Source organism: Pongo pygmaeus, chromosome 21 (genome assembly GCF_028885625.2).
Source record: "Pongo pygmaeus isolate AG05252 chromosome 21, NHGRI_mPonPyg2-v2.0_pri, whole genome shotgun sequence".
Taxonomy (NCBI): domain Eukaryota; kingdom Metazoa; phylum Chordata; class Mammalia; order Primates; family Hominidae; genus Pongo; species Pongo pygmaeus.
Genome location: NC_072394.2, coordinates 47052703 through 47074877, shown reverse-complemented (window position 1 = coordinate 47074877; position 22175 = coordinate 47052703). Strand labels below are relative to the sequence as shown.

Genomic DNA, 22175 nt, shown 5'->3' with positions numbered 1-22175 from the left:
AGACAGGGGAATTGCTTGAACCCAGGAGGTGGAGGTTGTAGTGAACTGAGATTGTGCCACTGCACTCCAGCTCAGGCCACAGAGCAAGATTCCATCTCAAAAAAAAAAAAAAAAGAAAGACGGAAAGAAAGAAAGACAGGAAAGTCAATGTAAAAACTGCAATTTTCTCCAAATACAGGGTATAACTGACATTGTTGGCCACCTCCTGTGGTGAGCACTGCCCACTTCCAGGCTTGTATCTATTTCTCATTCTTCCACAGCTGCAGAATCCCTCTGTTTTGGGGAATGGCAATGTGTACAGCTAAGAAACTGCATTTACTAGCCTTCTTCACAAGTAAGAATGGACAATGAGATGTAAACTGAACATGGTGATTGGGACTTAGGGTACTTTAAAGGGTGTCCTCTGCCCTCCCCTTTCCTACTTCTTCCCGCCTCAAAGCCCGTTTGACTAGAGAGCCAGAGCCAACATGTGCGACCACATGGTGACTGCAAGCTGTGTGATAAGCATGGTGAAACAGAAAGAGAGAAAGATCTAGGCTGCCTGATGGCACTGTGGAACTGCCATGCCAGGAACAGACTATCTACTTTGGACTTAGTATTTTTTGGAGAAAAATAACCTGTCTTCTTTAAAGCACTGTTATCAGCAGCCAACACAATTCCTCTTCGACCAATCTACTCAGCGTCCATTCCCCTACTCATAGAAAAAAAAACTTCCCTAACAGAAACACAATTCTGTTTCTGAATGGTCTAGAGATAATTTCATCCCTCTTGTAAATGGTTTCTTCAAGAACCAGGCCTAAGCCCATCAGGGCATCACATTGCCCTACTAACAGGAATTGGCTCAGGAATGAGCATATGACCCAGTCCAGGCCAATGAGATTCTAGGGTAGTTTTCTGGAGGCTTCTGAGAAAAATTCTCACTCTAAGGAACAATCTTTCTTTTTTTTTTTTTTTGAGGCGGAGTTTTGCTCTTGTTGCCCAGGTTGGATTGCAGTGGTGTGACCTCAGCTCACTGCAACCTCCGCCTCCCAGGTTCAAGCGATTCTCCTGCCTCAGCCTCCCGAGTAGCTGGGACTACAGGCGTCTACCATCACACACAGCTAATTTTTTGAATTTTTAGTAGAGATGGGGTTTCACCATGTTGGCCAGGCTGGTCTCGAATTCCTGACCTCAGGTGATCCACCCGCCTCGGCTTCCCATAGTGCTGGGATTACAGGTATTTTACAGGTGTAAGCCACCGCGCCCAGCCAAGACAATCTTTCTATTCCTTAGGTGGGTGCCATACATAAATCTGAAGCCTAGGCCTACTGCAGCTATTTTGCTGCTAGCCTGAGGAAGAAGCCAATACTCTAGGGAGGGCACAACCAAGAAAATCTTAGGGAAAGAAGCCTGTGACAGTAGATTAAGTGAACCTTGAAGTCTGTCCAGGACAAGTTTGGCTGTATCAGCCAAAACATATACACGTTGCAGAGGTCATCTCAGAAGCAATGGAGTAGGTGCTGAGAGTTATGCAAATATTTTGAGAAGGCCAAAGTAAGTCAGGTCTTCCCAGTGGGCATGCAAGGCAGGGCATGAGGTCTTCAAAATATTTCTGTGCCCTTTCCATACGAGGCCTGATAAAGAACTTACTATACAGTAAGTTTGCAAATATTGAGTTATTTTAGAAGTGCTTTTTGAACAGGTGTTTGCAAAAAAAAAAAGTTTACTGTATAAGTGTGCATGTATCAAAGGCTTTATAGTAATAAACATAACAGCTGACATTTACATGTTAAGTTCTTTCTATCTGCCAAGACTGTGCTGAGCCCTTTATTTCATGCAATCCTCACAAGAAACAAGGAACTCTCATAATATCCACTTTACAAGTGAGGAAGCTCTGAAGCTTAGAAAGGTTAAGTATATTGTGCAGTAAGTAGAAAGTGCCTGGGCCAAGATGTGAATTCATGTCCAAAGGACTCCAGGGCCTCATTCCTAACCACAACTTTGTACTGCTTCCTTATGGATACACAAAAGCACAGTGACCATTTCTCTGAGAGTGCACTTCTTCAAAATATTCTGTTCTCCTAACCCTCCTAAGTATACTATACTTATCACACCACAAGTCCCAATTTTTTGGTTTATAAAATATAGCTGCCGGGCACAGTGGCTCACGCCTGTAATCCCAGCACTTTGGGAGGCTGAGGTGGGCCAATCACTTGAGGTCAGGAGTTTGAGACCAGTCTGGCCAACATGGTGAAACCCTGTCTCTACTAAAAATACAAAAATTAGCTGGGTATTGTGGTGCATGCCTGTAGTCCCAGATACTGGGGAGGCTGAGGCAGGAGAATCGCTTGAACCCAGGAGGCGGAGGCTGCAGTGAGCCAAGATTACGCCACTGCACTCCAGCCTGGGCAACAGAGCTAGATTTCGTCTAGAAAAAAATATTATAAAAGAAATTTAAAAAAATATGGCCACTACATTTAATACGTACCATATATAACATGCAGAGATCATCAAAAACCAATGAAAGTTAAGCCTTATGCACATAAGAAAACAATAGAATTATGTTATGCTTAACTGACATTGAAAATCAAGATTAAACCATCAGCTTTTTTTTTTTTTTTTTTAATTTCATTCTAGTGATTAGCAGAAACACGGAGTAGGCAGGTTTGCAAAATCAGGACTGGGAGAAAGGAAGATAATTCACATTAATTAAGCCCCTTCTAGTGGCCAAGCTTTATAATGATTAACTCTCACATGACCTCATGAGACATTTTACAGATAAGGGAACCTAGACTCAGAGACCTTGCCCAAGGTTACCCTGATCTGCCTGAAACCCAAGTTCTTGTTCTTCTCATTATACAACTCGCATTCCTACAAGTTCTAGCAATTTCTGCATTCCTACGAGTTCTAGCAATTTCTAAGGATTGGCTAACAGAGAACAATGACCCTGAGGCCACAGGAAAGCTCCGTAAGTTATTAGCCTCCCTGGAAATATCATTTTCATTTTCAGTTGCTTTCAATCATGGTGTCTTTGGCTTTAATAAATTACAAATAAGAAAATAAGCTATACTTGGCCAGGAGTAGTGGCTTATGCCTATAATCCCAGCACTTTGGGAAGCCGAGGTGGGTGGATCATTTGAGGTCAGGAGTTCGAGACCAGCCTGACCAACATGGTGAAACTCTGTCTCTACTAAAAGTGCAAAAATTAGCCAGGCGTGGTAGCACACCCCTGTAGTCCCAGCTACTCGGGAGGCTGAGGCAGGAGAATCGCTTGAACCTGGGAGATGAGGCTGCAGTGAGCCGTGATCGTGCTATTGCACTCCAGCCTGAGCAACAAGAATGAAACCCCATCTCAAAAAAAAAAAAAAAGGAGAACCTAAAGAACCTACACTTAAAAATCAAATGCTTCAAATTTGACTTAAAAACTACAAGAAAACAGGTATTATGTTTTATATAAGCCAATAAAAAATAATACATATTTATTTTCTTAGGTAGCAAAATATAATCAATAAGCAGCAGAATGTTAAGTTTTGGTACAAATATTCAAATAAAAACACAGTCTACCAGCCAGGTCAACATACAGAGATCCCGTATCCACAAAAAAATTTAAAATTAGCTGGATGTGGTGGCACACACCTGTAGTCCCAGCTACTCAAGAGGCTGAGGTGAGAGGATCACTTGAGTCCCGGAGTTCGAAGTGGCAATGAACTATGGTTGCACCATAGTAACTCCAGCCTGGGTGACAGAATGAGACCCAGTCTCAAAAACAAAACAAAACAAAACAAAACAACACAACCCACAGTCTAGTCTTAAAAGTACACAGCTGATGGAGAATCACTTAAAAAATAAATGAAAGTCTGTATTTCCGAGTCCTTCATTGCTGATGTCACTAAATATCCCACTGCTCATGTCCTAAGCCCATCCTGATTAGAAAGGGCAGGAACAAAATTAGGGCTACTCTTGCTATCATCGAATGCATAGGAGAGTCTGGCTCCCTCCACTGAATTCCCATGTCTAGAAGTGAACCAAACGGCTGAGTCAGTTTCTCCACCCACTCATTCCTGCCCAGTCCTAACTTCCTCACCCTCTCCAACCAATACTGATGAGGCCCTACATTCCTTTAATGGTTCCAGTGCTGGTTAGAATCACTTACTCTACCTCAAGTATAACCAGAGAATCAAAAACATCAGTACGGCCAGGCGCAGTGGCTCATGCCTGTAATCCCAGTACTTGGGGAGGCCGAGGCAGGTGGATCACCTGAGGTCAAGAGTTCAAGATCAGCCTGGCCAACATGGTGAAATCCCGTCTCTACTAAAAATATTTTAAAAAATTAGCCGGGTATGGTGGTGGGCACCTGCAATCCCAGCTACTCAGGAGGCTGAGGCAGGAGAATCTTTGAACCCAGGAGGTAGAGGTTGCAGTGAGTCGACATCATGCCTTGCATTCCAGCCTGGGCAACTGGAGTTTTGTTTGAGACTCCATCTCAAACAAAAACAAACAAACAAAAAAAAAACAAAAACATCAGTACATGTGAAAACCCCTGGAAGGTTTTTCACATAACTCATGTATCCAGTTCAATTTGACTACCAGGGGATTAATTTGGTCATTGGGATAATGTAATTAATTTTGGTTAATTGGTAGTCACCCAAGAAAGCCTTTAAAGGAAATTCTAAAATGAATCAATACATTGTATAATTTTATAAATGGATCAATATACTGTATTATTTTATAAGTAGCATGCTTGAACATAAATGAATCCTTGACTGAGAAACTTGCTATAGCACAGGTTGGTTGTTTAAATACTGGAAAAACTGGGCCAGGCACAGTGGCTCATGCCTGTAACCCCAGCACTTTGGGAGGCCGAGGCAGGTGGATCATATGGGGTCAGGAGCTCGAGACCAGCCTGGCCAACATGTTGAAACCCCGTCTCTACTAAAAAAAATACAAAAATTAGCCAGGTGTGGTGGCATGCATAATTCCAGCTACTCAGAAGGCTGAGGCAGGAGAATCGCTTGAACCCGGGAGGCAGAGGTTGCAGTAAGCCAAGATTGCGCCAGTGCACTTCAGCCTGGGCAACAAGAGTGAAGCTCCATCTCAAAAAATAAATAAATAATAAAATAAGTAAATACTGGAAAAATTATATGACTTGACCAGGACCCCAATAAAAAAATATATTTTACATCATGGCTCAGAGATACACAAATGGAGCTGAAACAAAAGTTTTACAAAACCAAACTTATTCTTACTCTACATGATATATCTGAGGTGAACTGTGATTTTTTTTCTATTTTTCCATTAAAAAAAAAATGCTAGGCTGGGCATAGTGGCTCACACCTGTAATCCCAGCATTCTGGGAGGCCAAGGTGGGAGGATAACTTGAGGTCAGGAATTCAAGACCAGCCTGGCCAACATGGTGAAACCCCATCTCTACTAAAAATACAAAACTTAGCCGGGCATGGTGGTGTGTGCCTGTAGTTCCAGCTATTCTGGAGGCTAAGGCAGGAGAATCATTTGAACCCGGGAGGCAGAGGATGCAGTGAGCCAAGATCGTACCACTGCACTCCAGCCGGGGTAACAGAGCGAAACTCCAAAAATGCTGGAACCTTTACCTCTAATATTCCTCAATCTACATTAGCAGGCTACAATGTAGGTTGAGGAATAGCAGTTTATAAAACACTAATACAGGCAGCCCTTCCACTGTGTGGTTTTGCAAATACATAAGGCCAACCCAGGAAAGCAATGCTGGGAGCAGTTAGTGCTGGACAGAGCATATAGGTTCTGGCTCTTTTTTATTACTATATTAAGCTGAGCTACTAAATGAGGAATTTTTTTTTCCACCTACCAGAGTGGAGCATAGATGACAGTGTGTAAAGCCTTCCTTTAATTAGGAGATAGTGGGATTAAACACAGCATGTGACTTGGTATCAGAAAATGTGAATTCATTTTGCAACCCCTAATATAATAAAATAATAGATCTAGACAATGATCATTAGTGGCTGCTAAAGCCATTCTGTGAAAGACTGATGGGAGACTTATAATAGATGGATCATGCTATCAACACCTGAACCCAATGATCAATCTTAATATCATGCAAAGAGAGCTAACTAGACCTTACTGCCTCCTGACATGATGCAATAGGATGTGCACAGCATCACCTATAAAGTACAATGGACAAAAAAACATAAAAGGAATAAACATATTACATGAATGCTGGCCAGGTGCAGTGGCTCACGCCTGTAATCCCAACACTTTAGGAGGCTGAGGCAGGTGGATCACTGGAGGTCAGGAGTTCAAGACCAGCCTGGCCAACATGGTGAAACCCCGTCTCTACTAAAAATACGAAAATTAGCTGGGCGTGGTGGCATGCGCCTGTAGTCCCAGCTACTCAGGAGGCTGAGGCAGGAAAATTGCTTGAACCCTGGAGGTGGACGTTGCAGTGAGCCAAGATCGCACCACTGCACTCCAGCAGCCTGGGCAACAGAACAAGACTCCATCTAAGAAAAATAAATAAATAAATAAATAAATAGATGTAATCAGTCAAATGCAGAATATGAGAAGTTGTATAGGGCAAATGATATGACTTTTTTAAACAAATAAATGGCAAAGGGGGAAAAAAGAAGAGGAGAAATGGCTATAGATTAAGAAGATTTTAAACAGGGGTATCCATTCTTTTGGCTTCCCTGGGCCACATTGGAAGAAGAAAAAAAATCACACACACAAAATATCTCATAACGTTTTAAGAAAGTTTACAAATTTGAGGCCGGGCGTGGTGGCTCATGCCTGTAATCCCAGCACTTTGGGTGGCCGAGGCAGGTGGATCACCTGAGGTCAGAAGTTCAAGACCAGCCTGGTCAACATGGTGAAACCCCATCTCTACTAAATACACAAAAATTAGCTGGGCGTGGTGGCGGGCGCCTGTAATCCCAGCTACTCAGGAGGCTGAGGCAGGAGAATCGCTTGAACCCGGGAGGCAAGGTTGCAGTGAGCCAAGATCACGCCATTGCACTCCAGCCTGGGCAGTAAGAGCGAAACTTCGTTCCAAAAAAAAAAAAAAAAAAGAAAGTTTACAAATTTGTGTTGGGCCTCATTCAAAGCTGTCCTGGGCCGCATGTGGCCCACAGCCTGCGGACTGGACAAGCTTGATTTAAGAGATCATCAATCAGGTCTAATACGGGCACTTTGTTTGGATCCCAGTGAACACAGACCAACTGTAAAAAGACATTTATGAAAGTTGGGCAGGCCAGGCATGATGGCTCACACTTGTAATCCCAACACTTTGGGAGGCTGAGGTGGGCAGGCAGATCACCTGAGGTCAGGAGTTCAAGACCAGCCTGGCCAAAATGGTGAAACCCTGTCTCTACTAAAAATACAAAAATTAGTGGGGTATGGTGGTGCGTGCCTGTAATCTCAGCTTCTCAAAAGGCTGAAGCAGGATAATTGCTTGAACCCAGGAGGCAGAGGTTGCAGTGAGTGGAGATCACGCCACTGCATTCCAGCCTGGGCAAAAGAGTGAGGCGCCGTGTCAAAAAAAAAAAAAAAAAAAAAAAAAGCTGGGTACACTGACACACATCTGTATTTCCAGATACTGATGAGGCTGAGGTAGGAGGATCACTTGAACCTAGGAGTTGAAGTACAGCATAGGCAACATGGCGAGACTCCATCTTGAAAAAAACATTTTTTTAGAAAGACATTTATAAAATTGTTGAGGAAACTGAATACCAAATGGATATTATGTAATATTTACGAATGACTACTGTTTATTTCCTTAGGTGTAATAATGATACTGTGACTACAGGTGGGAAAGGAGGAGGAAAAAATCCTTCTCTTTTAGATGTGTATATTGAAGTACAGTATTCATGGATGAAATATGATGCCTAGGATTTGCTTTATAATTTAAGGTGTGATGGAAGTAGGCAGTATAGATGAAATAAAAGTGACCATATGTTGGCAACTGTTAAAGCTCAGTATATTAGGTGTCTTTTATTGCCTTTTCTACTTTTGCATGTTTAAAATTTTCCATAATAAAAGGCTAAAATATAAGAAGAAAATAAAACCTGGATTCAAACTCCAGGACTTATCAGATATAGTATCTGAGAGGGATCTGTCACATCCTCTGATATTCAATTTTCTCATTTGAAAATGGGAATGACAATCCCTACCCCACAGAATTGTTAGGAGGACTAAAATAATATCATGGATTTGCATCTTTTGGCAATCCAGCTCTTCTAAACTGCAGAGCTATTTACAAATGTTAGCACAACAGTTAGCTCCCTCTGTCTGTAACGCTCTGGAAGTAGACAGAGACTACAGGTTTGTGGGAGTGGAGCTAAGTGATGGGCTGAATCCATCTGGACCCTCCAAATTTTCATTTTGTAAGAGTTCCTTAATATGACACTGTGTACATTATATTGTCCTTTTTCTCTCAAAAGGAGGCTGTCAGAATTCAATAAAATGTGAAAAATTTTAAGTTTTAAAATTTTAACAGAATTGTGACATACTCTACCTTGAATTATTTTTGTTTCGTTTATTTTCCCAATTATTCACATTTCTCGTACTAAAGTCAGAAAGTATATTTACAGGATGGCTGGGTGCAGTGGCTCACACCTATAATCCCAGTACTTTGGGAGGCCAAGATAGGTGGATCATCTGAGTTCAGGAGTTTGAGACCAGCCTGGCCAATATGGTGAAACCCTGTCTCTACTAAAAATGCAAAAAAATAGCCAGTGTGGTGGTGTGTGCCTGTAATCCCAGCTACTTGGGAGGCTGAGGCAGGAGAATCACTTGAACCTCAAAGGCGGAGGGTGCAGTGAGCCAAAATCGCGCCACTGCACTCCAGCCTGAGGGACAGACAGAGTGAGACTCTGTCTCAAAAAAAAAAGTAACTATATTTACAGGAGACTATGTTATTGAGATAAAACTGAACACAGGCAGGGCACGGTGGCTCACGCCTGTAATCCCAGCACTTTGGGAGGCCAAGGCGAGCAGATCACTTGAGGTCAGGGGTCAAGACCAGCCTGGCCAACATGGTGAAACCCCATCTCTATAAAAATACAAAAATACCAGTGGCTCACACCTGTAATCACAGCACTTTGGGAGGCCAAGGCGAGTGGATCACCTGAGGTTGGGAGTTCAAGACCAGCCTGACCAACATGGAGAACCCTGTCTCTACTAAAAATACAAAATTAGCCGGGCGTGGTGGCGCATGCCTGTAATCCCAGCTGCTCAGGAGGCTGAGGCAGGAGAATCGCTTGAACCCAGGAGGCGGAGGTTGCGGTGAGCCAAGATCGTACCATTGTACCCCAGCCTGGGCAATAAGAGTGAAACTCCATCTCAAAAAAAATAATAATAATACAAAAATTAGCCGGGCATAATGGCAGGTGCTTGTAATCCCAGCTACTCGGGAGGCTGAGGCAGGAGAATTGCTTGAACCTGGGAGGCGGAGGTTGCAGTGAACTGAGATGGTGCCATTGCACTCCAGCCTGGGCAACAGAGCGAGACTCCGTCTCAAAAAAAACAAACAAAAACAAACAAACAAAAAAACACACACACCAAACCTTGTTTAAAATATTCCAGGTGCTTTTAGAATAATAGATATGTGTACTTCAGTACTAAAGGTTCATCTCAAATAAAAGGAAATTAATGGAAGTTCAAGTATAAGCAACACAAAGGGATACCTGGCACTATCTGCCTTCAGTTTAAAGAATGGTTGGAAAGAGCCAGTGTAATCTCTCTACGTGCAAATCAGATCAAGTCATTTCACTTCCTTTCAATGGTTTCTCTCCACCTTCTAGAACTCCAAACTGCTAAACAAAGGCTTGGGTGGCTCTCCAGCCTTATTTCCTCCCTCCTCCCCTAGTCAAAGCCCCACCAGGACTGATGCCCCTTCCCCCCAGAGGCCAGGAAAGCTTCATCTTCCACTCCTCTCTCCCTTACCTCTTAGTGGTCAAGTCCTGTTGATTCTCCTTCTGAAATGTCTCTCAAATCTGCCCTCTCCTTTCCCTTTCTGCTGCCACTGCCCTTTTTTGCCCTTATTTCCCCAGCCTCCTAAAGAAGATACTTCCTGATTTTTTTTCTGATTATGAAGGCAATTCATGCTCATAAAAAAGGAAAATTAGGGCAATGAGGAACAGAATAAAAGTTTCCCCATGATCTCGTAAACAGCTTACCTTTCTAGTACACTTATGTTTCACTGCAGTGTTATTCACAATAGCCAAAAGATGGAAGCAACTCAAAGTGACCATCAATGAATGGATAAACAAAGTGTGGTATAAACATGCAATGGAATATTATTCAGCCTTACAAAAAGAATGAAATTCTGACACATGCTACACAACAAGGATGAACCTTGAGGACACCATGCTAGTGAAATAAGCCCGTCACAGAAAGATAAATAATGCAAGATTCCACTAACACGATGTATCCAGAGTAACCAAACACATAGAAAACAAAAGTAGAATGGGTGCTGCGAAGGGCTGGTGGGGAGGGGGAAATGGGGAGCTAAACCTATTAAAGGTATAGTTTGGCTTTTGCACTTTTGCAAGATGAAAAAGTCATGCAGATTGGTTGCACAGCATGAATACACTTAATACTACAAAACTGTACACTTAAAAATAGTTAAGATGGTAAATTTTATCACAATTAAAGACTTAACATTTTTAAAAAGAACTAGTATTTCCAGACATTTTTACTATAAACATGTATACATTTTAAAAAACAGTAACATACTGTACTGTAATGTGCTTTTTACACCTAACCATATAATGTAAACATCTTTCTAATATATATAGCTCCCACCTAATTGTCTTTTTTTTTTTTTGAGATGGAGTTTTGCTCTTGTCACCCAGGCTGGAGTGCAATGGTGCAATCTCAGCTCACTGCAACCTCTGCCTCCCTGGTTGAAGAGAATCTCCTGCCTCAGTTTCCCGAGTAGCTGGGACTATAGGCGTGCACCACTACACCAGCTAATTTTTGTATTTTTAGCAGAGATGGGGTTTCACCATGTTGACCAGGCTAGTCTCAAACTCCTCACCTCAGATGATCTGCCTGCCTTGGCCTCCCAAAGTGCTGGGATTACAGGCGTGAGCCACCGTGCCAGGCCAATTTTTCAATTTTATAAAAACATGATAGTCAATATCTCATGATGTCTTATGATAGACACCTGTTTTTTTAACCTACCCCTTCTCCAGTATCAATACTCTAATGTTCCCATGGGAAAACTACTTTACCTTACTCATCCTGTCCTCCCATCCCCATGCCCAGCCAACTCTTACTCTGTGTGGCTAAGCTGGGTACATGTATTTTTAAGTTTATTTCTAAGTATTTATTTTTCATGTTGCTATTGTCAGTTCTCCCACAATTACATTTTCTATTTTTGTTTGCATAAAGCTATTGCTTTTTGTCTATCTTATAACTGCTGTTCACTTAGCCTTATTATATCTAAGTATTTTTAGTTTAATTCTCTTGAATTTTCTCAGCAGACAATCATATCACAGGTAGAGATTTATATCATCCAGGTAGTGGTTAAGAGTAAAAGCTCTGGGTTCAGGTAAACCTAGATTCAAATACTGTGTGACCCTGAGTGAGCATTTTACCTCAGTTTCTTTATCCATAAATTTGCAATTATTAGAGGGCCTATCTCACAGGGTTGTTGTAAACATCACATTATTCATTAAGAACGGTGCATGAGGCTGTGCACAGTGGCTCATGCCTGTAATCCTAGAACCTTGGGAGGCCGACGCGGATGGATCACTTGAGGTCTGGAGTTCGAGACCAGCCTGGTCAACATGGCAAAACCTCATCTCTACTAAAAATACAAAAATTAGCTGAGTGTGGTGGCTCACACCTGTATTCCCAGCTACTTGGGGGGCTGAGGTAGAAGGATCGCTTGAGCACAGGAGGCAGAGGCTGCAGTGAGCCAAGATTGCACCACTACACTCCAGCATGGGCGACAGAGTGATACCCTGTCCCAAAAAAAAAAAAAAAAAAGAATGGTGCATGAAAAGTACTTAACACAATACTAGTTCAATAAATGCCCGCTATCTGCCAACAATGAAAATTGTGACTTTCCTTCCACACTTATACCTTTATTTTTGTTGCATTACACTGGTGCACTCCTTTCAGGAATAACCTGGCTTCCCACGTCTCCAAAAAGTAACAGGCATCAGACTCCTATTGAAAGATCTGTACTGTGGAGTTCCTCCACTCCCACCTTCTCAGGAAAGTTATACTATCAATTCTCCCTTTCATATCCTGTGTCTTCTCAGCCTTTCTCTCTCTACTGGCTCTTTGCCAACAGCATTTAATCTCTCTCATGCTCAAAAAAACTTCACCTATTCCCCAATCGCTCCTCAGCCTTCTCTCTACCTCCCTTCGCAGCCAAACTTCTCTGAGCTGCCTACACTTTGTCTTTCTCACATCCCACTCTTAACTCATCCCACTGATATATTATATTGAACCCTTGAAAGCTGCTGATATTATAGATTCCGCCCCAACCATTTCACCAAATCTGCTCAATGAGGTCCCAACTGACCTCCATATTTATTTACCCAAAAGGACACATTTTAATTTTCAACTTGTATTACTCGGCATCTCAGCAACATCTACAAAGGCCAACCAACCTCTTCCTTTGGCCTTCATTACTATACTTTGCTGGTTTCTCTCCTGTTCCTGTTTCTCTAGCCATTTCTTTTAGTGTAGACTAAGTGCATGGCTCATTCTTCCAAGAGTATGCAATGCAGTAGACCTGAATAATCTCAGCCTTTTTTTTTTTTTCCAACCTCTCTGGATGGATCTCTTTCAATATTGATCTTTAAGTTCCAGTTGTATTGGACTGCTTTTGGCTCCATGAATGTACTTTTGAAAATGTTTGGAATATCCCCACGATAGCTAACTCAGACTACACCCTCCAGACATTTTATCAAAACCCTACCTGAATCTCCAAACTATGCTAGATTGATTTTAACATGCGCCCCCTTTCACAATTGTCATCACAATTATAATCACTTGTTTGATGCGTATTTTCTCCACCAATCTGTGATCTCCTTAAGGGCAGGGACCTGCTTCCTTACTGACTACACAGTGCCTTGCACATAGAAGAAGATGCTCATTAAATATTTTTTAAATTAGTCAGGCACCGTGGTGTGCACCTGCAGTCCCAGCTACTTGGGAGGCCGAGACAGGAGGATCACTTGAGCCCAGGAATCTGAGACCAGCCTGGGCCAACACAGAGAGACCTCATCTCAAAAATGCATACATACATGCACACACTGTCACACACACACATATATATGAATCACCACAAATGAATGCCTGCAAAGTGAAAAACAGATGGGAGGAATGATAAGACCAAGAGAGAAACACAAAAAACTGATCTTTCTGAAGCCATACCTCTGATCAAAGACACACACCTCCGGCTTAAAACCCTTTGATGGCTTCCCACTGCCCCCAAGATAAAGCCCAAACTCCTTCACACTTAGAGTCTTTCAGGAGGAGCACCTGCTTGTCTCTCAAACACCATCTAGCCAGACCCCCTCCAACTCTCATAATCTGCTCTCCAGCTAGCCTGAAATCCTTGCAGATTCCCAAGAAGTCTGCACTCTCTCCCCAAGGCTTTTCTCTACCTACTTTCTCTACCTACAGCAAGGTACACTCCACCAGCCTCATCTTCTGGCTAACATAAAGGCAGCCTTCATGTCTCATTTTGGAAGTCACCTTCTTTTGGCGTCTCTCCCTGATCATCCACATTAACCTCACCTCCAGAAATCCAGGTTAACTATTTTCTCTGTGCATTCACAGCCCCTCTGTATGTCCAAAATCATAACCGAAATCACTGTGAATTCTTGTTTACGAGTCTGTCTCCTCCGGAAAACTGTGGAGTTCCCTCAGGACACGATGTCTCTCGTTCACTTTTTTACCCTGGCTATCAGCCCGGGCCCTGGCTCACAATAAATGCTCAGTGATGGTCCTCCTTGTAGTAGTAGTAATAATAAAAGCTCCCAAGTATTGAGGGCTTACCTCCACGAATTTTAAATATAAATTTACCTTGCAATAACGTCATCAGACAGGTGCTACCATGATTCCCATTTTGCAGACGATAAAACTGACGCACAAAGAAGTCAATCCTTTCTGGCCCCATTAGAGTCACACACACAAATAAATTTTCTGCACAGTTTTGAGTTATTTTCCGGCCCCCAAATAAGAAGGGATTTTTTTTTTAAGAAACTTTCGAATGAGGTCGACCAATGGCTACAAATATAATAAACAGCCGAAAACGGACTCTCCCTGAACGCGGGGCGGGGTCAAAGGGCGTCCGGGGCGCAGTCCCCGGCGCGGCTGAGGGACAAAGATCGGGCCGCAGCCTCCCTCCCCGGGGTCCCCGGCGGCTCAGCCCCTCGCCCCCTGCGACGAGTCGACGCCAGGCCCGGAGCGTTGGGGCCGCAACCGGCCACCCGGCTTCTGCTCACCTGCGGTCTCGCCGCCTCTCCGTGCCTGGGCCGCCGGCCCGCAGCGCCTCCCCGGGGCAGCCTAGCGCCCGCAGCCCGCAACCCGCAGCGGAGCCCGTTGCCTTGGCGACCTGGGCTGCCGAACTCCCGCGGCACTCGCGCTACGGCGGCTCGGATGGGACCAGGACGGTTCGCGTCCCCTTCCGCAGCCGCGGAGGGGGCAGAGGAGGGACGAGGTGGGAGTCGAGGGCTGAGCTGCGAAGGAGGGATCCGGGTTGGAACTTGGCCCGGGGAAGATAGGGAAAGGGGGACAGTGAGGCCAAGGGGAGGTCTTGGGCCGCGGGTGCTGCTTGTGCCTCAGTTTATCTCTCTGTAACCTCAAATGGGGACCGTGCGAGGAGGAGACAGGACCTCAGGTGGTGACTTGGTAGACCGGGTTTTTGTTATTTTGTTTTTGTTTTTGTTTTGAGACAGAATCTCACTCTGTCGCCCAGGCTGGAGCGCAGTGGCGCAATCTCGGCTCACTGCAACCTCTGCCCCCTGGGTTCGAGCGATTCTCATGCTTCAGCCTCCCGAGTAGCTGGGCTTACAGGAAGGTACCACCATGCCTGGCTAATTTTTGTATTTTTAGTAGAGACGAGGTTTCGCCATGTTGGCCAGGCTGGTCTCGAACTCCGACCTCAGCTGATCCATCCGCCTGGGCCTACCAGAATGCTGGGATTACAGGCGTGAGCCACCACTCCCTGCCAAGACTGGGAATATTTAAAGACAAGAAAACTGATGTGGGAGGGGTGGCAGATTCCTCTCTTTTATAGTCTCTGAAGGGGTGGTGTGGCAAAGAGTGAATAAATTGGTTTCTTTGATGGAGAATTAGATCACCAGATTTAATTTCAATATGAGGAATAATTTATTTTTCCTTGTGTCTAGCAACTACACTTCTTGGAATAACTCTGCAGATATGCTGAAACCTGAGCACAAAGGATATATTCATTACTTCATTTTTGTAAAAGCAAAAGGGTTGCGACCAGTCTAAATATCTATCAGGGGCTGGGCGTGATGGCTCACACCTGTCATCCTGAAACCGCCTTTGCAAAAAATCATAACTGAGATATCAGACCTAACTGACCCCATCTTGCTTCTAACCTCTAAAGTGTCCTGTTCATTCCTGGGTATAGGCTAAACCAGCTTTTTTTTTTTTTTTTTTTTTTTTGAGACGGAGTTTCGCTCTTGTTGCCCAGGCTGGAGGGCAATGGCGCCAATTTGGCTCACCACAATGTCCGCCTCCTGAGTTCAAGCGATTCTCCTGCCTCAGCCTCCTGAGTAGCTGGGATTACAGGCATGCACCCACCACGCCCAGCTAATTTTTTGTATTTTTAGTAGAGACAGGGTTTCTCCGTGTTGGTCAGGTGATCCTCCCGCCTCGGCCTCCCAAAGTGCTGGGATTGTAGGTGTGAGCCACCATGCCCAGCCAGGCCAAACTAGCCTTGGGAAGGAATTTAGTGTATCATTTAAATAATAGCCCTTTCCAGAAAGCTAAACTGTTCTTGTAAAACAAATGAAAGGCCACAGGCCACCAGCCACCAAGCCAAGATGAGAAGGGCTGGAGTTTTAAATATTACCCACCATTATTCTTATTCTAGAGGTCATAAGATTTTTTTGTTTTGTTTTTTTGAGACAGAGTCTTGCTCTGTCACCCAGGCTGGAGTGCAGTGGCACAATCTTGGCTCATTGCAACCTCTGCCTCGCAGGTTCAAGCAATTATCATGCCTCAGCCTCCACAGTAGCTGGGATTACAGGGACCTGCCACCACGCCGGCTAATTTTTGTATTTTTAGTAGAGACGGGGTTTTGCCATGTTGGCCAGGCTGGTCTTGAACTCCTGACCTCAAGTGATCTGCCTGCCTCAGCCTCCCAAAGTGCTGGGATCACAGACGTGAGCCACTGTGCCTGGCCCCCAATTACTCTTGAGGTAAAAATCTCTATTGTGAATCTAAGATCAGCCTTTTGAGATGTCTTTTCAGGTTTTTGCATTTCTAACAACCAGATGGCCCCACTGGACCTGCCAACCAGTTCTGTGGCCCTCATCCAGGAACTGACTCAGCAGAAGAGAACAGCTTTGACTCTCTGCAATTTCTGGTTTTTTTTGTTTGTTTGTTTGTTTTGTTTTTTTGAGACGGAATTTCGCTCTGTCACCCAGGCTGGAGTGCAGAGGTGTGATCTCGGCTCACTGCAAGCTCCGCCTCCTGGGTTCACGCCATTCTCCTGCCTCAGCCTCCCGAGTAGCTGGGACTACAGGCGCCCACCACCACGCCCGGCTAATTTTTTGTATTTTTAGTAGAGACAAGGTTTCACCGTGTTAACCAGGATGGTCTCCATCTCCTGACCTCGTGATCCACCCGCCTCAGCCTCCCAAAGTGCTGGGATTACAGGCGTGAGCCACCGCGCCCAGCAACTCTCTGCAATTTCATCCTCCAGCCAAGCAATCAGCACTCCCAATTCATTGGCCCCCTACCCACCAAATTATCCTTAAAAATTCTGATCCTTGAGTTTTCGGGGAGGATGATTTGAGTAATAACAAAACTCCGGGCTCCCGCACAGCAGGCTCTATGTGAATTACTTTCTCTGTCACAATTCCCCCTTCTTGATTAATCAGCTCTGTCTAGGCAGCGTGCAAGGTGAACTCCTTGGGCAGTCCAGCACTTTGGTAGGCTGAGGCAAGCAGATTGCTTGAGCCCAGGAGTTCAAGACCAGCCTCGGCAACATAGTGAGACCTCACCTCTACAAAAAATAAAAAAATTAGCCAGGTGTGGTGGCGTGCACCTGTAGTCCCAGCTACTCAGGAGGCTGAGGTGGGAGGATCCCTTGAGCCCGAGAGGCGGAGGTTGCAGTCAGCAGAGACTGTGCCACTGCACTCCACTGAGTGACAGAGGGACACCCTGTCTCAAAAAAAAAAAAAAAAGTCAGCCACGGTGGCTCACGCCTGTAATCCCAGCGCTTTGGGAGGCCGAGGCAGGCAGATCGTGAGTTCAGGAGACCAAGACCATCCTGGCCAACGTGGTGAAACCCCATCTCTACTAAAAATACAAAAATTAGCCAGACGTGGCAGCGTGCTCCTGTAGTCCCAGCTACTTGGGAGGCTTAGGCAGGAGAATTGCTTAAACCCGAAAGGCAGAGGCTGCAGTGAGCGGAGATCATGCCCCTGCACCCCAGCCTGGACGACAGAGCGAGACTCCGTCTCAAACGAAAAAAAAGTCTATCCTTAAGGAACTGAGGAAATAAATTATGATACATCCATAAAATAAAATAGATTACCGTAGCAAGAATTAAGAGGGACCAAGGTAGATATAGACGTAGATACAGTTTAGATACAGAGCTGTCTTCAAGCTGTGTAACCAGCCAGGGGGTTTACCTCGCCTGCTACCTAGACAGAGCTGACTTATCAAGACAGGGGAGTTGCAATAGAGAAAGAGTAATTCACACAGAGCCGGCTGTGTGGGAGACCAGAGTTTTATTATTACTCAAATCAGTCTCCCTGAGCATTTGGGGATCAGAGTTTTTTGTTTGTTTGTTTGTTTTGAGACGGAGTCTGTTGCCCAGGCTGGAGTGCAATGACACAATCTCCACTCCCTGCAGCCTCTGCCTCCCCAGTTCAAGTGATTCTCCTGCCTCAGTCTCCGGAGTAGCTGGGACTACAAGGCATGTGCCACCATGCCTGGCTAATTTTTGTATTTTTTTTAGTAGAGACGGGGGTTTCACCATGTTGGCCAGGCTGGACTCGAACTCCTGGCCTCAAGTGATCCGCCCGCCTCAGCCTCCCAAGGTACCAGGATTACAGGCATGAGCCACCGCTCCAGGCTGGGGATCAGAGTTTTTAAGGATAACTTCGTGGGTAGGGGGAAGCCAGTGAGCAAGGAGTGCTGATTGGTCAGGTAGGAGATGAAATCATGGGAAGCTGAAGCTGTCCTCTTGCACTGAGTCAGTTCCTGGGTGCAGGCCACAAGATCAGATGAGCCAGTTTATCCATCTGTGTGGTGCCAGCTGATCCATCAAGTTCAGGGTCTGCAAAATATGTCAAGCGCTGATCTTAGGAGAAGTTTAGGGAAGGTCAGAATCTTGTAGCCTTCAGCTGCATAACTCCTAAACCATAATTTCTAATCTTGTGGCTAATTTGTTAGTTCTACAAAGGCAGTCTAGTACCCAGGCAAGAGGAAGGTTTGTTTTGGGAAGGGGCTGTTATCATCTTTGTTTTAAACTATAAACTAAGTCTCTCCCAAAGTTAGTTCAGCCTACACCCAGGAAGGAACAAGGACAGGTCAAGGGTTAGAACGAAGATGAAGTTAGATCTTTTTCACTGTTTCAGTCATAATTTTGCAAAGGCGGTTTCAGCTATGTATACAGCAATAGTCTCTGAACTAGTCCCGCCATTGCTTCTACTATAACCCTCAACCCTAACCCATCCCTGCTCCAGCCTTTATTCCAACCAGCAGCCAGAATGATCCTTTTGAAAGGTAAACACGGCCGGGTGCAGTGGCTCATGCCTGTAATCCCAACACTTTGGGAGGCAGAGGCGCATGGATCACGAGGTCAAGAGTACAAGACCATCCTAGCCAACATAGTGAAACCACGTCTCTACTAAAAATACAAAAATTAGCTGGGCGTGGTGGCACGTGCCTGTAGTCCCAGCTACTCAGGAGGCTGAGGCAGGAGAATTGCTTGAACCTGGGAGGCCGAGGTTGCAGTGAGCCGAGATCATGCCACTGCACTCCAGCCTGGTGACAGAGTGAGACTCCGTCTCAAAAAAATAAAATAAAATGTAAACACGATTGGCACGGTGGCCGAAGGCTTTTTTTTGAAACTCCATCTTAAAAAAAAAAAAAAGTAAGCATGACCATGTCCCTCACCTGCTCAAAAGCTTTCAACTGTTTCCCCATTACATTTAGAATAAGATCTAGAGTTGTTGTCACCATCAACAAGGCTGGAAGTGAACTGCCCCCTGAATACTTGTCCAACCTCATCTCTCACCATTTTCCCTCTAAGCTGTCACCATTGGAGGGTGTCCAGGTTCTTGGCATCTTGAACAAAGAATTGGACGCAACACACAAAGCAAGAAGGAATGAAGGAATTTATTGAAAATGAAAGTATAGGCTGGGCGTGGTGGTTCACGCCTGTAATCCCAGCACTTTGGGAGGCTGAGGCGCGTGGATCACGAGGTCAGGAGTTCGAGACCAGCCTGGCCAACATGGTGAAACCCTGTCTCCACTAAAAATACAAAAATTAGCTGGGCATGGTGGCACACACCTGTAATCCTAGCTACTCAGGAGGCTGAGGCAGGAGAATTGCTTGAACCTGGGAGGTGGAGGTTGCAGTGAGCCGAGTTTGAGCCACGGTGCTCCAGCCCGGGCCACAGAGCAAGACTCCATCTCACCAATACACTCCGCAGTGTGGGAGGGGGCCCCTGTTACAGAATTTTTGGGAGTTTAAATACCCTCTACTTGGGACATGCCCTATGTAAATGAAGAGGATGAAGTAAAGTTACAAAGTCATTTACTTGGCCTACACCCTATGGAGAGGATATTTCATGTCATAGCTGAAGTGTGAATTAGCCTTTTATTCTCTGCCTCCAGACTCTGTTTTCCTGCCTTAAAGCATGCTTTCATCTCAGGGCATTTTCTCCTGCTCTTCCTCCAGGTATCTTTATGGCTTGCTTCCTCGCTTCCCTCTTGTCTGTGCTCCAATGTCAAGCCCTCTAAAAGATCTGCCCAGACTACTCTTGAAAATAGTAGGGCCGGGCGCAGTGGCTCGTTCCTGTAATCTCAGCACTTTGGGAGGCCTAGGTGCACGGATCACTTGAGGTCAGGCGTCCAAGACCAGCCTGGCTAACATGGCGAAACCCTGTCTCTACTAAAAATACAAAAATTGGCCAGGCATGGTGGTATGTGCCTGTAATTCCAGCTACTGGGGAGGCTGAGGCATGAGTATTGCTTCAACCCAAGAGGCTGAGGTTGCAGTGAGGTGAGATCATGCCACTGCACTCCAGCCTGGGTGATAGAGTGAGACCCTGTCTCCAAAAAAAAAAAAAATTTAAATTTAAAAAAGAAAAAATAATAGACCCCCACCAACTCTGTATTCTCCTTTCTCTTTTTTCACAGCACTTGCCAGTGTCTGAGTGTTATATTATACACGTGTGTGTTTGTTGCTTGTCTTTTTTCCCTACAGCATAAGGTCTTTTAAGGGTGGGCACTTTGTTTTGTTCTCTACTATTTTCTCATCACTGGCAACAGTGCCTGACACATAGTAATAGCTTGGTAAATATTTATTGAATGAATGAATACGTTAAGTGAAAAAAAAGCGGCGGGTGGATCACCTGAGGTCAGGAGTTCAAGACGAGCCTGGCCAACATGGTGAAACCCTGTCTCTACTATAAATACAAAAAAAAATTAGCCAGGCATGGTGGTGGGCACCTGTAATCCTAGCTACTCGGGAGGCTGAGGCAGGAGAATCGCTTGAACTCAGGAGGCGGAGGTTGCAGTGAGCCAAGATTGTGCCACTGCACTCCAGCCTGGGCGACAGAGCGAGACTCCGTCTCAAAAAAAAAAAAAAAAAAAGAATGCCATAATGCTGGCATATGCATATTCCAGTAGGAACTCTGAAAGGAGATCTGGGAGATGGGAGTGGGGGAAGGGTGGGAAGGACACTTCATTTTCACCGTGTGCTCTTTTATGCAGTATTTTATAACCAAGTACATGTGTTATCTTTTCAACAACACATGGGGGAAAATAACCTAGGTTTTTGTACTTGCGTCCGTTTGAAGAGACCACCAAACAGGCTTTGTGTGAGCAACAAGGCTGTTTATTTCACCTGGGTGCAGGCGGGCTGAGTCTGAAAAGAGAGTCAGAGAAGGGAGATAGAGAGTGCGGCCATTTTATAGGATTTGGGTAGGTAAAGGAAAGCTACAGTCAAAGAGGGTTGTTCTCTGACAGGCAGGGGCCTGGGGTCACAAGGTGCTCAGTAGGGGAGCTTTTGAGCCAGGATGAGCCAGGAGACGGAATTTCACAAGGTAATGTCATCAGTTAAGGCAGGAACAGGCCATTTTCCCTACTTTTGTGGTGGAATGTCATCAGTTAAGGCAGGAACAGGCCATCTGGATGTGTACGTGCAGGTCACAGGGGGTATGATGGCTTAGCTTGGGCTCAGAGGCCTGACAGGTTTGACAATGGATGTATAAAGATGGGAGAAGCTGCCTTGGGTGGCAGTGAGTCCCCTACCCTAGAAGAGATGTTGCTGAGGGGTTCCTGCCTGAGGTGGGAAATTGGAGTAGATGATCTCAAAGATCTGCTCTCCTCCCTTTGGCCAAGTAGAGGTGACACACTCAACCAGTTAGGGCCAGAAACACTAAGAGATGGGTGGGATACTACATTTGGGAGGACAAATGCTTGCAGGTAAGAAAGTGAAAAACTGTTCAGCTGACAGCTAGACCTAATGTTTCTAACTGAACATAAACAGTGATCACAGAATATAAACAAAGATCAGACAAGACCACCATGTAGTTGGAACAAGATACAGACAAAGCCACTCTGGTACCGCAAATAGGACTCAACATCTTCCAATTCTGACTAATATGAGTGGATTTTGCTTCTTTTGTTGTAACCGAGCGAGTTATAGAGAAATGCCACACTCTGAGACGAATTCAGGAGTCCTTTATTAGCCGGCGACCGAGAGATGGCTAGTGCTTAAAATTCTCTCGGCCCCGAAGAAG

General features: G+C 44.9%; 2 protein-coding genes across 6 annotated transcripts in view; one reads left to right on the top strand and one right to left on the bottom strand.

Moving 5' to 3' along the window:
* Positions 1-14576, bottom strand: part of PKIG (cAMP-dependent protein kinase inhibitor gamma) — an 87687-nt gene extending 73111 nt beyond the window's left edge. The window contains exon 1 of the mRNA XM_054466491.2: positions 14442-14576. The gene's annotated coding sequence lies outside the window, so the exon portion shown is untranslated. The remainder of the gene's footprint in view (positions 1-14441) is intronic.
* Positions 14266-22175, top strand: part of SERINC3 (serine incorporator 3) — a 41518-nt gene continuing 33608 nt past the window's right edge. Inside the window, exon 1 of one of the 5 annotated variants that reach the window (XM_054466482.2) lies at positions 14266-14656. The gene's annotated coding sequence lies outside the window, so the exon portion shown is untranslated. Of the gene's footprint in view, positions 14837-22175 lie in introns of all 5 variants that reach the window. The other 4 variants (XR_008496028.2, XM_063659525.1, XR_008496027.2 and 1 more) reach the window with 4 other exon arrangements.